At 39.6% G+C, this 16884-nt stretch overlaps 1 pseudogene; it reads right to left on the bottom strand.

Moving 5' to 3' along the window:
* Nucleotides 1-16884, bottom strand: part of LOC122643801 — a 93988-nt pseudogene that overhangs the window by 73643 nt on the left and 3461 nt on the right.

Genomic DNA, 16884 nt, shown 5'->3' with positions numbered 1-16884 from the left:
GGGATGTTCTAAGCCACTTGGACAAGGGGAAGAAAGCTAGGGTGGGAGGACAACATGTCAAAGAACTTGAAGGTCAAAGCTGCAACTGCTTGGTGGTCGATAGGAGAACCACCCAATTTTTCATGGCAATAACGGGCGACATTGAAGTCACCCCCAATGCCTCAGGGAGAGGAACCAACAGAAGAAGAAATGGATCGGATGTCATCCTAGAGAGGAAGCCTATCAAGGTGGTGGTTGAGGGCATAAACCATGGTGAAGAAGAAGAGATGGTTGTGGAGGTGTTCTGAAATGGAGAATTGGGAGGACGACGAAGAGACCGAGATATGAAATTTGGTGGGACCCACCTAACCAAAATTCGGCCATAGGAGGAGTGGTCATAGCTGGAAAGGAAGGACCAAGAGGGGGCAAGAGAGTGAGCAATGCGAGACGAATTGTGCTCGAGCACTTCGGTTTTAAGGAGGTAGCAAAGGGGGGATTTGGAGGACTTGAGGCGGACACGGATTTCAGCTTGTTTGGCCAGAGCATTGAGCCCACGGACGTTCCAAATAGTCCAAGGGATCATGAGAGGGGGGCAGGGGACAGCCAACCAGTGGAGGAACTGACTCTAGACCCCGGTGGAACACTACGGGGCCGGAGAAGGTATTCTTTCAATGGGGGAAGCAAACCAGGGGAGAGGGATGACACAAAGACGTGTTGGACCCAGTTGAACCGGTGAGGGGGGCGGCGATCAACTTAGTGTGACAAAGATCAGACTTTAATCCAAAACAATGCTCTGGAAGCTCGCTCAAGTCGGGGATGTAGTCGTGCAATAGTGGTTCACGTTCATCAAAACAGTCTGGCGGAAAAATAAAATCAATATTCTCAGTCTCCGCCTCTGGTTCAATCTCAAATTCTCAGTTACAAAGGGAATAACCACAGATTCTTCAAAAACTATTTTACTATTCTTGATCTCAATAGTGGAAAAAGTATCCGTAGAAATCTTCATATCTGCATCAGCAATATTAGCTTCAATGGAAAAAGTAAAATCAATATTCTCGCCTCCGCCTCGGTTCAATCTCAAATTCTCGCATAAAGGGAATAACCACGATTCTTCAAAAACTATTTTACTATTCTTGATCTCAATAGTGGAAAAAGTATCCGTAGAAATCTTCATATCTGCAACAGCAATATTAGCTTCAATGGAAGTGCTGGACTTATCGATCGCGTTCTCGTCTATAGTTTCAGCATGATCTTGAAATTCTATTTTGTGTACTTGAATGTCATCAACATATGTTGTCTCAGTAGAATTTTCAATCTGTTCAACTGCCATTGACGATGCTTCATTCATTGTTTCTTCCTCTTATGTTGATCTAGTCGGTTCTTCTTGAATTTCTTCAACATATGTCGTCTCAGTAGAATCTTCGATCTGTTCAACTGTAATTTACGATGCTTCAATCATTGTTTCTTCCTCTTGTGTTTATGTCAAAAACGAAATCATATGCAATATTAAAAAATGTTCAAGTTTTGGTATATTTTGTTTCGACGAATTTTCAACAATTTTAATTGAAACGTTACTTTGCATTTTATGTAAAAGCCAAGCATCAGACTAAATGGGTCATAATTTCTACCCATTTCGTTTGTTTCATTAGCTTTCGCCAGTGAAGAGTGGAAAACCTACTTTTGTGATTTCTTGGCCACATCACTGCTTTACAAGATTGGAACAATTACTTCTTGTGTAGCCTAGGAGGGCTATCATGCCAAGATCAATTATGGAAGTGAATAAAGAGGATGAATTTGAAGGTGGAAGGTGAAGGGTCAGATTGTGGAATATGAAGGGTTACTGATGGTATGAAGGTCAGATGCTAGATGGATAATTTGATGGGCACAGCCCAAAGTCCCACTGGTTGCCAACTGTCGGAGTCCCACCGAGATCACAATCAAAGGAGTCCCACCTTGATCCCGTTTGAGTCTCACAAACCTTCTTGCATCTCACAAGGAAAAACTCTCACAAATGGAGTCAATCATATTTCAAATTTTCTTTAATTTTTAATTCATGGGGCCAAGAGAGGCATCCACGTTTCTCTTATATAGCCCAAGGTATGGAAGCTAAATGCCTTTTGAAACTACAAAATACAAATAAGGGACTTTTGGGATTCCAAGACAAAGGTAATTCCTAAGAAGCCAAATTGAAAAGACCTAAGCAAAAATTAAAGCTTACCACTAGCCTTTAGACTACTACTACTTGAGAAACCGAAAAAGACTAACTAATAGTCCTAGGAATAAAAAAAGGTTCATAATCATGCCTTGGAATACAAAAAGACAAGTACTAAAAACTAGGACATACTTTAGTGGCTTCTTAACAAGGCCACTTGATGTAGATTCCAGCCCCATGCACGAGCTGACATACAATCCAAAGAAGAACATCCAATCCAGCCAAGACCAGTCAACTCGAGCCTAACCAGTCCCTAACTTTGGGACAGAATTGGACCAGCCAAGCTGTCTTCATCAAGCCACTTCTCATCAGCAGCAGCTTGTAAGCCGCTTCTCATCTACAGCTTGTAAGCTGCTTCCCGACAGCAAGTATCTACTACTATTTTGGTCAAGCCCTCACTATATATAGAGGCATTATTGTAAGTTTTTGGAAAGAATAGACGAATGAAAAATGAAGCTTGCTTTTTGCAAACCATTGTCCTGAGAAAGGCTGAGAGATCAACTGAGAGAGTTGAGAGTGAGAGGCCCACGACTGAGATAGCACCCCCCCCTTTATCCCCATTACCCTTCTATCCCTCCATCTTCTCTTCTATCTTCTGTTTTGATTGCTGATTTGTTCCCTTAATCTGAAATTTATTTATTGAGATCAAGATCCTGCCCGGAGTTGGATCATTCGTGATTTAACCTTGCATTAAATTGGTTTCAGACCTATGGGAGAACCAAGATCCAATCAGCAGACGGATAATGCTAGTCAGGAGCAACACATCCTTGTAGTCCAGCAACTGTCCGATAAGCTTGCTGCTATGGATTGAAAGATTAAAGAGATGAGGGAATCACAAGCCTCGATAGATCCACCTCCCTTCGTTTTCAAGACCCGAGTTCGTCTACCCAATGGGAGCACGGCCATATTAGGTGTTAATGAGAGGCGACGTGACAACATTATTTCACAATCCATGGTGGATATGTTGTCTTAGACAAGAGAGATTTGCATCATGCCTACAGGTCAAGTCTTTGTTGAATTTGAGTGTTCCTCATACTATGATGGTGTTTGGTGTCAGCCGGTATCATTTCCAAAGAGCTTTATTGCAGTAGGTTGTGATTGGTTGGACGAGCAACAAGGATGGATTGAACCTAAAAACAACACGTGTCGTACCTGATCGACACCATCTATACCATTGTTTTGCTCTAAAAGGGTTACAACCAAAGGTGACAACATTGACAGTACAGCCACAGGGAACGCCGAACATATCAACTCAAAAGCAAGTGGCAGCAACTGTGATTGAAGTTTCACGAATGACTGATGCACCAACAGAAGATTCTACTAAGACGGTCTATGTTGAAGAAATTGAAGAACATATAGCTAACAAAATTCAAGTAGACCAAGCTGCACCAGTAGTTGAGATCGTGGTTGAGAAGCTCAGCCATCAAATTGATGTGGAGGTCAAGAACACAATGGTAGAAAACGAACTAGAAGACGACCCCGTGGACACATCCAAAGGCGTTAAAGTGGCACACAAGGAGTTTGTTATCCCCTTGAAGTACCTTGAAGAGCGACGTCCTTGCCTCAATGACTAAATTCGTACATCCAAGGAATCACCCGAATTTTTCTACGGATTGAAGATGGATGTGCACCATACTAAAATCACCCTAACATTCTACAAAATTCAAGGTTGAATTTTTTCTAAGGGGAGAGTTGATGTAGATTCCAACCCCATGCATTAGCTGACATACAATCCAAAGAAGAAGATCCAATCCAGCCAAGACCAGTCAACTCGAGCCTAACCAGTCCCCAACTTTGGAACAGAATTGGACCAGCCAATTTGTCTTCATCAAGCCACTTCTCATCATCGGCAGCTTCTCATCAACAAGTATCTACTACTATTTTGGTCAAGCCCTCACTATATAGAAGCATTATTGTAATTTTTTGGAAAGAATAATAGATGAATGAAAAATGAAGCTTGGTATTTGCAAACCATTGTCTTGAGAAAAGCTGAGAGATCAACTGAGAGAGTTGAGGGTGCGAGGCCCACGGCTGAGATAGGGCCCCCCCTTATCCCCATTACCCTTCTATCCCTCTATCTTCTCTTCTATCTTCTGTTTTGATTGCTGACTTGTTCCCTTAATCTGAAATTTATTTATTGAGATCATAGTTGTCACGGCGTCACGGCGATCCAAGTCGGTGGAGGGGTGTCACGTCGATATATCGACATGTCGCCCGCCATGGCGTTGCCATGGCGAGCATGTCGACCATGTTTTATTTTTTATTTTCTCTATTTTTAATGTGTTAATAGATGTATACTCAAGCCATGTTTTATTTTTTCTCTATTGTTTCTCAAGTTTTAAGAAGAAAATTCAGAAATCGAAGAAGAAATCGAAGAGGGAAAAAAGAAATCGAAAGAAATCGAAGAGGGAAAGAAGACAGGAAGAAGAAATCGAAGAAGAAATCGAAAGAAATTGAAGAGGGAAAGAAGAAATCGAAGAGGGAAGAAGAAATCGAAGACGGAAGAAGAAATCGAAGAGGGAAAGAGAGTCGGAAGAAGAAATCAAAGAGGGTCGCCATGGCGTAGGTCGCCATGCAGCCCTCTCCAGCGCCAGGACGCCATGGCGACGCCATGACAACTATGATTGAGATCAAGATCCTACCTGGGGTTGGATCATTCGAGATTTAACCTTACATTACCACTAGATGCACATCAGCAGAACCGCAGGGCCAAAATGCCCTGGCCATCGAAGGACCAGGTCCTTTTTTGGGACAGAGATGGACCAGCTCGAGCCAGCCCATCAGGGCCAACTCTCTTTCGTAGGTAACAAGGTGATCCTCTCTCTTTGATGCCCGCTTTCGTAGGTAACAAGGTGATCCTCTCTCTTTTTGAAAAAGGTGTTCATGATGGAAAGATCACAAGCTACAGTGAAGTCTAGAACTAAAACACCCACTTCATTATTTTCCCCAAACTCGTAACCTCCATGAACACCTTCATATCCCCTACAATCTTTCCGAACATGCCCATTTAGATCACCTCCTATAATATTCTTTTCTCCCTGTCCAAAGCCTTGCACTAATCCATCCATGTATTCCCAGAATAGTAACTTACTACTTTCATCCAATCCTACTTGGGGTGCGTAGTCGCTAACAACATTGAAACTTCTTTCTCCAACGCAAGTTTGATGGCAATAATCCTATCTCCAACTCTTTTGACCTCCACCACATCATCCTTTAGCTCTTTGTCTACCACTATACCCACTCTACCTCTATTACTTTGGTCTCCTGAATACCATAACTTAAAAGTCATCAAAAATCTTAGCTTTGTTACCTTTCCACCTTGTCACTTGAATACAGGCAAATATTAATCCTTCTTCTCCTCATAACATCTAATGAATAATGCAGTTCACATTTTGCAACACACTCAAAGATTTTCATGGGATTTAAATAAATCATTTCATGTTTTTTTATCTCCAAATTCTAATAGCAAACTCAGATTTATTTTCCCGATACAACCCTCAATATCATAGTATTGTGGTCACAAAAGGATCCTCATCCCAAAAATAGAGGAAACAAAAACTTCAATCGCCTTTAATGTTATTTTCAACAATGGATTTTTAAAGTAAGTTTTTCATCTAAGGTTTAATATAAGCCATTCTCTCTTTCATATTGTACTATGTCATAGCATAGTGGAATCTTTTAAATTATCTTCACAAATGGACAGAGTTCATAACTTAAACCATGACGACAATCGGACCGTTTTCTTCCCTTCCCCTCATTTCACTTAACCGGTGATTGAATAAAACAATACACATCAAGCAAAGACATAAACAGGGAAAATATGTAGCAATCATACAAACAAATCATGATGTAAAATATGAGTTAGCATAATTCTAACCTTCACTATAGGTTTCCCCCAAGAATCATTTTTAAACCGTTTTAGATGAAGCAGAAGGATAGGAGGGAAGTCAACAAACCGGACACCCTTCCTAGCACCCTGGAAAAATCAAATTAACAAAATTCCTCTAAGAATCATATCCAAGCAAGTCATTAGACATATGATCATATTTACGTCATCATGTCATGCAATTAAATATTAAACAAATTGTTGACTAAATCCAAATAAAGTTAAAGAAGAACCCATTAATGAACAGTAAAACATTAAAAATGATAAAACTTCAAAAATGCCTCTTCTACTTGTCATTAGTATTAGCAACTTCTGAAGGCCACAACAGATGAGTTCAACATACCCAAGGAAAAAGGGACTGATTAACAAGTCATTTTTGACTTTCAAAACCAATCTAGAGCTTGATCTCTCACTCAAAATGGCTCACAAATCATAACATGGAAGCCTCTGTAATCTGTGAGTTTAAAGCCTGAGATGCTCCCACATTACTATACTGCTCACCATTAACTATGAACAGATAGCATCTTACCCGGAGTCCATGTTGCACAGGACTGTTCTCGTTATCACCCTCAACATACTTATTAAAAGAAGCATGGACGTCTCTACAACCTTTGACCTCAAGCTGAAGGCCTGTTGCACAAAAGTATAGAGTTGACTACCATGTAAGGACATTGATCAACACCATACAGTTCTAACCTGGACAACTCAATACCAAAATTAAAATACATACCGACAAATGACTCCTTTCTTGTAGACTTGTAGTCCATATAGTGCCCTTCAAACAACTGTTGAATTGTACCCTTCATATTAGTTTCCTGAGCCAGTAGATGGATTGATAAGTTCAGATTGCCTCCATAAATAATATAAAATTGAGGGGAAGAAAAAGCAACAAGCACCTTCAGTTTATCTTCCAGAATTCGGAAAAGTTCACTACTAAGTCCCAGTGCATCAAGTCGCATGGAATCAAAACCACGAGTGTCCCCCAGAAAGGAATCGTTCAGAGATCTCGTCCCAACACTGTAGTTACTGTACTGAAGCTTATAGAATAAGCTCTGCATAATCCGAGGGATATCTGATGGCGTATCGTTCATGGTTGTAATTTGGTACACAGCCTGAAGTATACAATATCGAATACAGTACTTTGTTATTAGAAAAGTAAATTACAGAGAGAGGGAAGGAGAAACAAGGGAAGATATTAACAACGAGATAACGTTAAAACCAATTTAAGGCTTGACCTTTCTAAAGCAGGGGATATGGTACAAAGTCTGAAGGAGAGGATGCATGCAATGGGTTGCAGATTCGTTCTTAAGTCCAACATAACCTGTTTCCTTTTTCGAGTCATCTGCCAAATTATCCCGAACCCAGACAGCAACCTCACCTTTACTTGTTACTGTATCATTCAGAAAGTAATCAGAAAAGAGCAAACATTAAAACCCTAATCTCATAGACCTATAAACTCTACGTCACAAACTTTACGGTACATGCTCATAAAATACTAAAAGTATCACCTTCCATTGGTTGGGAACTGCAGGCGAAAGCCGAATGAGTGAACATCGCATCGTCTTCGTGCTGCAAAAAGAACAACAAATCAGAGCTTGGATCCAGTAAAATCAAACCCTGAAAATTGAATGAAAACCCTAAATATCAAATAAAGCTTAAATGGATTTGGTGAAATTGAGGAACTCGATATTGGAAGCAGAACCCTAGCACGGGAAATCGATGAAACTGAGAGAACTCATCATTAAGAGCAAATATGAAATAAGAAGAATACCGCTATTGAGGTTGAGACTTCAGAGAATGAGAGAAAGCGGCAGCGACTTATATTATATAGGGAAAATTTCACGGACACCCCCTATGGTTTGTCTTAAATACAGAATGACTCCCTGTTTTCTAAATTATACAACCGTAACCCCTGAGTTTAGGGAACTTGTTACACTCAGCCGCACTCCGTTAGAGCATTCTCGTTAGTTGCTGACGTGTTGGCCATTGATACCTTAAAATGTTGAATATACCCCTAATGGGGAGTCAACTTATCATTTTGCTCTTAGGGAAGCCCGAACTTCACAGCTGTGAAACCCAGTCAAATTTCTGAATAAATTTGAATTTTTGGAACTTGTGTGAATACAGGTTCCAGCTCTCAGTCTATGATAGCATCAATGCTATGGGCTGTATCGGTCGAAGACACAAAAGAAATACTCGACACACCTATAAAGGACTCCGAGGATCCTTCCCAATATGCCCTTCTAGAGTTAGAGGACCCCTGTGAGATACCGCACTGGAGTTACCTGTGCCGAATCTGTTGCCTAGAAGCTATGCAAAGCCTCTCTCTAAATTAAAACATTATAAGTATGATTTTAAATGAATTTATATATTTTGTTTGTATGACCAAATAGGAATTCAGGGGTATTTTAGTAAAATTTCCCCTATGGGACCCACTTTCCCAGTGGAGAATGTTGTTCCAAACAGTTACCCGTATTCGGATGACTTTTAATGTCGCCCGGCATCAAGATATGTATAGAATAGAGAAATAAATACAAATTCAGATATATAAACTATTAAGAAAGTTAGTTTAAATTTAATTTCAGTCAAAAGGACAGAAATACCCCTTAGTGCTTAAATGCCATTACCATATATATATATATATATATATATATATATATATATCATACTATATTATAAAAGTAGGACTCCAAAAGTCATGGCAAACTTCTTCTTACCGAAAATACCCTTTAACAATATTAATAATTCCGAAAAAATACGAATTCCAATTAGAATTTCACAACTTTCAACAGATAATTATCATTATTATTAATTAGAAATTAACCAACTTTCCCCTCGTTTTTAAGTAATAGATAATTATTATTAATTAGAAATTAATTTGAATTCCATCTTTATTTATCTAATAAAAACCTCAAATACGAATTCCAATTAGGATTTCACAACTTTCAACAGATAATTATTATTAATTATAAATTAACCAACTTGAAATCTTAAATTATTAAAAAAAATAGAAACAAATCTATTATCTACTCCCCTTTTTTTTAGGTAAGTTAAAAGAATAGAAACAAATCTATCTTGAAATCTTAAATTATTTAAGAATTTAAAAAATATATATATATATATACTTCCCATGAAACCTAGTGTATTAAAAAGTAACCAATTTGAAATCTTAAATTATCCACTACCTCATTAATCCTTTTTCAGAAGAAAAAAAATAGAAACAAATCTATTATCTACTCCCGTTTTTTTAGGTAAGTCAAAAGAATATAAACAAATCTATCTTGAAATCTTAAATTATTTAAGAATTAAAAAATAAAATAAAAATCCCATGAAACCGAATGTATTATTATCCACTCCCTTCTTTTAGGTAAGTGTAATTATTATAAAAGGAATTTTCCATTCTTCAAAAAAAAAAAAAAAGTGTAGAAACTCAAAAGAAAAAAAAAATCTATTATCTATTCCCCTTTTTTAGGTAAGTCAAAAAAATAGAAACAAATATATTTTCAAATCTTAAATTATTTAAGAATTAAAAAAAAAAAAAAATCACATGAAACGAGTCTATTATTATCCACTCCCTAATTAATTCTCCTAATTTTTAACTAAAATTCACTCCCTCATTCTTTCAATACACTTGTTCAATCGATAAACCCCCCCTCAAATAATTCTCCTAATTTTCATCTAAAAATTCTCCCTCAATTAATTCTCCTAATTTTCAGCTAAATTCACTTCCTCATTCTCTCTATACACTTTGGTTTCTTAAAATGAATCTAGTTCAAGTTGAGGGAACAAAAAATACCCTTCAATAATATCTATAAATCTGAAAAAAAATATCCCTCATTAATCCTTTTTCCAAAAAAAAAAAAAATCTATTATCCACTCCCCTTTTTTTAAGTAAGTCTATATTTAAATTATTTAAGAAATTTAAAAAAACACTTCGTTATATCCTTGATTCATGATGGTCATGAGTACAAGAAGATGCTCTCACATCAGAATATGGGTCTTCAAAAATTCGAACCACTTTGCATTTTTCTTTTATATTCACATATTACTAAAGAACTTTATGAAGAATGAGCTGTTCTTCTCTTGCTACAAGGAAAAAGAGAGATGTAAAGATTCAAACACAGATACATTACCCTTATTCCAAAATCAAACAATAACTGCAGAATAAAGAGTTCATCAGTTAAAGAAACAGTCATCATTATTTGTCTTCCACACTGAAATTATTATAATATCAATAAAAAATAATCGAAATCTAAAACTCAAAATCAGGAAATTAAACTACCAGATAAAAAAGTAGAAATCAGTCATCACTATCTCTCATCCCTAACTGAAATTATTATAAAATCAATAAGCTCAAAAATCAGGAAATTAAACTACGAGATTAAAAAGTAGAAACCCCAATCACACTTACAACATGTCTATCTATCAAACTTCATCGGCCACAAAGAGTTTCTATTTTATTTACTCTCTCCATAAAATGGTAACTAAATAAAATAGAAACTAATCATGGAATCGGATGTCCACTTCTAGAGATATTCTAAAATAGCAACAACTTCTAAAATAATAAATTAGTAACTACTACTATCATGTAGTAAATAGAAACAATCTACTACGAAACATATAGGGTTTAAAATATAAACAAATAAAAAAATATCTTCACCCCCACGTAAGGCATGAATTAATGTAATGATGGCAAAAAAAATGTTGAAAATTTTTAATAACTGATATTAAAATTGTTTTTTTAATCTTTTCGTAGAAGATATTAAATACACGTGCATTTGCACGTGCAATTTTACTAGTATATATATATATATATAACTTTCTCTTTACTATTCACAACTCATTTACAAACAAAGAGGGCTGAGAGAAACGAATTCTCTCTTGGGGAACAAGAAAGAAGAATAGAGAAGAAAGGAGAAGAGGAAGAAGGGACTGCTCAAAACTTGTCTTCTACTTCTGAAACTGAACCTGAAACCTCCATTAGAAGGCTGTACTTTGTTTTCTGCTCTTATACTAAGGTAAGCCTTGGAGACTTGCTGAAATTCCTTTTTACTTCTTTCTTCTCCATCTCTAGTTCATCTATATTGAATTTCTGCCATTAAAGCTTGAAAACCAAGCTTTGGTTTATGAAATTGAACATAATTTTACTAGTTTAAATCAGTCTCTGCCCCATTAGGACCTGAAATTGTAAGAATTAACCAAATCTGAAATCTGTTTTGCTGTTCTTAATGGCAATTCATAAACCCTAAACTAGTTAATTAGGTTTAATTGAAAGAATTCCTAAATTAGAGAATTAAATATGAAATTGGAAACCCAATTAGATAGACCCACCTTAAAGTGATGTTAAAACCTCAAATTGAGGTCATGCATGCAAGGATCTGACCTTGTAAAACAAAAACCCCAAATTCGGATACACTCCCGGATGGAGTTGCAGGTTCAGAGGAGGTCGACCGGACCCTTTGGAGTCAGCATCCAGCTGGTCATTTTTGATACCCTTGCTGCCCTGTTATGTTGGGGATTGCCCTGACTCTATATAGACGTAATAAATACTGTTTTGTCATGGTGTTTAGGTCTGTTTTTCTGCTGTCCTTGTTTGCTTTGCTGATTTATTGGAGAATTACCTGACTGAACTAGACTCCAATACAGGTAAGGGGACCTTGACCTTAATTTGTGAGTGTTTATCATTTTAATTTCAACGTTGTGCTGACTGCCATGCCATGCATCATTGTTACTATATCCTGAGACATATAGTTTTCTAGCTTTGTTTTAATGCATTAGAATGCATTGTGAAATAGGCTGCATATGAGCATGTTGCATTGCATTGCATTGCATTGATATTTTATTTATATGGAATTTTTGATGGTGGAATTCAATACTCTATAACTCAATTCATGCTTGTATCATGGAGTAATCGTTATCTTCCACAACCTTATTGAAGGAAGGAAGAACATCATGCGCAGAAACTTCCACACAGATCCTTGCAAAGGCAAGTCAGTCTTTGCGTCTGGTCCTCGGAGAAGAGAGGTTTTCCCAAGACAAAGCCCAGAGAACTAAGCCCATCCGTGCACCAGTAGTGTAGCGGGAGCCCCGGCAGGGTAACCCACAGAGGGATCGATGAGAGATCATTACGCCTGAGTTGCAGATGTCGATGCCACTGCCGGAGGAAACTAGGCTTTTCCCTGACAAGCCACGGGCCACCTTCTAAGACTCGGGTCTTGTCAGAGGCAGAGGAGAACTTGAAAAGGAAGAACCCATTATCCAGAAGGGAGACATCCAGCGAGGCCTAAGTTCTCCATTGCTTTGAAAGAGACGCTTTTACCACCGGGAAAGGAGGGCGAGAGCCCAAAAAACTGCCTACCAAGGAGTTCTCCCAGAGCTTTGCTTCAAATTCAAGCCCTTACAGAGGGTAGAGGGCCACCTTGGAGCTGCAATCCAAAGCCGGAGCGACAAAGTGAAGGGGCAAACCCTCAGACGAAGGTGAAGTTGCAGAGTTTAAAAGAGATGCCCAGGTAGAAGCAGGTGGGGGAGGGTGAGGCACGGTACCAGCAAAAGCAGGGGTGGAGGAAGGGATTAGCAAAGGAGGGGAGGGAGAAGGGGTAGGAGAAGCAGCTGACATTTCAGACGAGGAAGTCATTGAAGGGAAACTAATCCGGCCGGCCAAGGAGGCCGAAAGAAAGGACGACAGATGCAACAGTCCCTTAGAAGTCTTATCTCCACAGGTTTCTGCTTTCTCTCTTCCTCCTAAAATCTTTGGCTTTGTTTGTTATGTGCATGTTAACAAATCACATCGCACTAAACTTGATCTCAAAGCCCTCAAGTGCCTTTTTCTTGGCTACTCTTCTACTACCAAAGGTTACAGGTGCTATCACCCATCTTCTCACAGGTGCTTCATCTCCAAAGATGTCACCTTCCTTGAGTTTGTACCTTTCTTTGCCCCATCTCAGCATCCTCTTGGGGGGGAGAATTGTGGGAATGAACAGGCTGCTGATTTTCTTCATTACCCTCCTAGGACTGAAACCACCGACCATTGCCTTGTGTCGGGTGTACTGGCAGTCAAGGTTTGGGGGTTCTTCTCTGCGATCTTCGATATCCCGGCTATCCCCTCCCAGGACACCCGTAGTCTTATCCGCCTTTGGTAGGAGGCGGCCAGCCCTAACAGTGTAAGTACTTTTATAACTGGAATTCTTCCTTCCCTGATAGTTTGGGAGCTTTGGAAGGAGAGGAACTCTAGAAGGCATGGGGAAAGGCGTCGCACTGCTAATTCGGTGATAGAGTGCATTAAATCCTGGGTTAAAGAGATTCAGCTGCCTACAAAGCTTGGTAGACAAGTCTTGGTCAGAAATGGCCTGATTCTTCAGTGTTTGGGCATTGGGGTACCTGCACTTAGGCTGTCTCGCCCCACTCTGGTATATTGGTGTCCCCCGAGGTTCTCAATCAAGCTTAACGTGGATGGCGCTTGCAGGGGCAACCCCGGTCTAGGAAGGGGTGGAGGTGTAATTCGGAACTCGAAAGGAGAGGCTCTGGCAGCTTTCTCTAATTTTTATGGTGGCTGCACGAATTCTATTACTGAGTTGAGAGCCATGAGGGATGGCTTAACCCTATGTCAGGCCTTGGGCTATAGGGATGTGGTGGTTAACTCGGACTCTACTTCAACGGTCAGACTGATAACCCAGAAGAGGTGCAACTTATGGAAGGGCTGGTATTGGTTTCAGGAAATTTTGGCTATGGTGTCAGATGGACGAACTTCTGTGACCTTCGCTTTTCGGGAAAGCAACAGGGTAGCTAACTGGCTAGCTAATCAAGCCTGTGATTCAGGTGTGTCTTGCACCTTCCGTCAGGACAGTATGCCCACAGGTAAGCTCCAGGTAATTCTTAGGGAAGATAAAGCAGGACTGCCAGTCCTTAGGAAGTAGGTTTGTGTTGGTCTTTTGTAAGGGATTTGAGTGGCTTCAGCCTGTGAGATATTTATGTTTTGGGTAGGGGTTAGGCGGAATATCCCCCCCATGTAAATTTTTTCTTGTTTGAAAGCAATAAAATTCTAGGGGCTTACCCAAGTCCCAGGTAATATTCGGGCGGAAAAAAAAAAAAAATCTCTCCCTTTATGCTTGACATTAGAAAGTCTGTGGATGTGGATGATGTGCATGCTGATTTGGTGGTTGACAAAACTGCCAGTGGCCATAGTAAGGAGAAAGATTACCACATTACATACAAAAAAGGTGAAGACTAGCATAATGAAGGAAGGAAGACCTACCAAGAGTCCTCTTTGGATCCACATCCACATCCTGAGATTCACCCTTCTCAATTAGGTGATATCCCTTCTTCTCCTTCATGTGATTTAGACCTTCCTATTGCTGTTCGCAAAGGGAAAAGAGCTTGTACTAATCCTATAGCCCAGTTTTGTTTCTATGATGCTCTCTCTCCCTACAGTGTCTTGCCTTTATTATTCGCCTCTCTCTCGCTTATTCCCAAAATGTTATTGATGCTATGCTCGATCCAAAGTGGAGACAAGCTATGTCTGAGGAAATGATGGCACTTGAGAAGAATGGTACTTGGCAACTGGTGGATCTTCCTAAGGGACGTGTCCCTGTTGGATGCAGATGGGTCTACACAATCAAGTACAAATCTGATGGCAGTGTTGAGAGATACAAAGCAAGGTTGGTGGCTAAGGGATACAGCCAAGTCTATGGAATTGACTATCAGGAGACATTTGCTCCTGTGGCCAAACACAACTCAATCAGAGTTCTTTTGTCCTTGGCTACCAATAAAGATTGGCCATCATATCAGTTGGATGTGAAGAATGCCTTTCTCCATGGCGACTTGGAAGAGGAAGTGTACATGCAAACTCCACCAGGCTTCAAAGTGCCCTAAGCTGAAGACAAAGTATGCCTCCTCAAGAAGGCACTGTATGGTCTTAAACAGTCACCAAAGGCATGGTTTGAGCGCTTTCGGCAGGCCATTCTGAAGAATGGATATTCCCAGAGCCAAGCTGATCACACTCTCTTTACCAAGCGGGGCCATGGTACCATTACAACCCTATTATCTATGTTGATGATATTGTAGTCATAGGAGATGATATAGCTGAGATAGGTAACCTGAAGAGTTACTTGGCACGACAGTTTGAGATTAAAGATTTGGGCCCCTTGAAGTATTTCTTAGGAATTGAAGTATCAAGGACCAAGAAAGGAATCAATATATGTCAACGGAAGTTTGTTCTTGATTTGTTGACAGAGACAGGAATGTTGGGCTGCAAACCAGCCAATTCCCCTATTAAGCAAAATCATAAACTAGGAGAAGATTGTGGTCCTTCTCTTGTTGATGCGGGAAAGTACCAAATGCTAGTGGGGAAGCTTATCTATCTTGCCATGACACGCCTAGATATCTCCTATGCAGTGGGAGTGGTGAGCCAATTCATGCATGCTCCCAAGAGTGGCCACTTGGACGCCGTGTATCGTATCCTTCGGTATTTGAAGTCTTCCCCAGGGAAAGGATTGTTGTATGCCAGACACAACCACTTGAAAGTAGAAGGTTTCACAGATGTTGATTGGGCTGGCTCCATTACAGACAGGAGATCTACCTCCATCTATTGTACTTTTGTGGGGGGTAATTTGGTTATATGGAGGAGCAAAAAATAGCATGTTGTAGCTAGATCCAGGGCAGAGGGAGAATTTAGAGCTATGGCTCATGGAGTATGTGAACTCATATGGTTGAAAAGACTTGTTCAGGAACTAGGATTTGACACTGAAGGCCCTATAAGACTCTATTGTGACAACAAGGTTGCCATCAGTATTGCCCACAATCCTGTTCAACATGACCGAACTAAGCACATAGAGGTTAATAGACACTTCATCAAGGAGAAGATAGACTCTGGCTGCATTTGTACTCCTTTTGTGAAGACTGGTGATCAGCTGGCAGATATCCTCACCAAAGCCCTTGCCTCTCCTCAGTTTAGTACCCTTCTAAGCAAGCTGGGAATGCATGATATATATTCTCCAGCTTGAGGGGGAGCATTATAATTGATAGTAGACATGTATCAGGGGTAGTTCAGGAACTAGACTTTGGACTAGTTGCCTTATTATGTATTTTAACCTTTTTATGTCTTTTTACCTTATACCTCACTAGGGAGGTGGATGTAATACTTTTAGTAATTCTATTGGAGTAATATAGATGTGTTGGAGAAGTTACTCCAACACACAACTTTCCCATCGTAATACACTCTTCTTCCCTCTCTTGTCTCCTCCTTCTTCCTCCTCCTTCTCTAACATCTTCCTCCTTTCTCCCTTACTTCCTTAACCTAAAACTCAACTAAGAATGCCTTTCTCCATGGCGAACTGGAGGAAAAGGTATATAGACATTCCTCCAGGTTTTTCAGGTGATGCTACCAAGGGCAAGGTGTGTAAACTGAAGCGTGCTTTTTATGGACTGAAGCAGCCACCTAGAGCTTGGTTCGGTAGATTTCACAAGGCTATGCTTTCAGTGGGATACAAGCAAAGCAATGCTGATCATACCTTGTTCATCAAACGAGTGGGTAATAAGGCTATGGTCTATGTTGATGATATTGTAGTGACCGGCAATGATGGTGATGAGATCCATAAATTGAAGCTCTTCCTTAGCTGTGAGTTTGAAATAGAGGATCTGGGAACTCTAAAATGTTTTCTAGGGATAGCGGTTGCTCGATCTTCAAAGGGCATCTTTTTTTTCCAAAGAAAATATATCCTAGATCTATTGTCTGAGACTGGAATGTTACGGTGTCATCTGTCAGATACTCCCATGGAAGCTACTACAAGACTTAGGGAGAGAGAAGGTGAAC

This window comes from Telopea speciosissima, chromosome 10 (assembly GCF_018873765.1).
Source record: "Telopea speciosissima isolate NSW1024214 ecotype Mountain lineage chromosome 10, Tspe_v1, whole genome shotgun sequence".
Taxonomy (NCBI): domain Eukaryota; kingdom Viridiplantae; phylum Streptophyta; class Magnoliopsida; order Proteales; family Proteaceae; genus Telopea; species Telopea speciosissima.
Note: the sequence above shows the minus strand (reverse complement) of the source record. Positions and strands in the feature narration are given on the sequence as shown.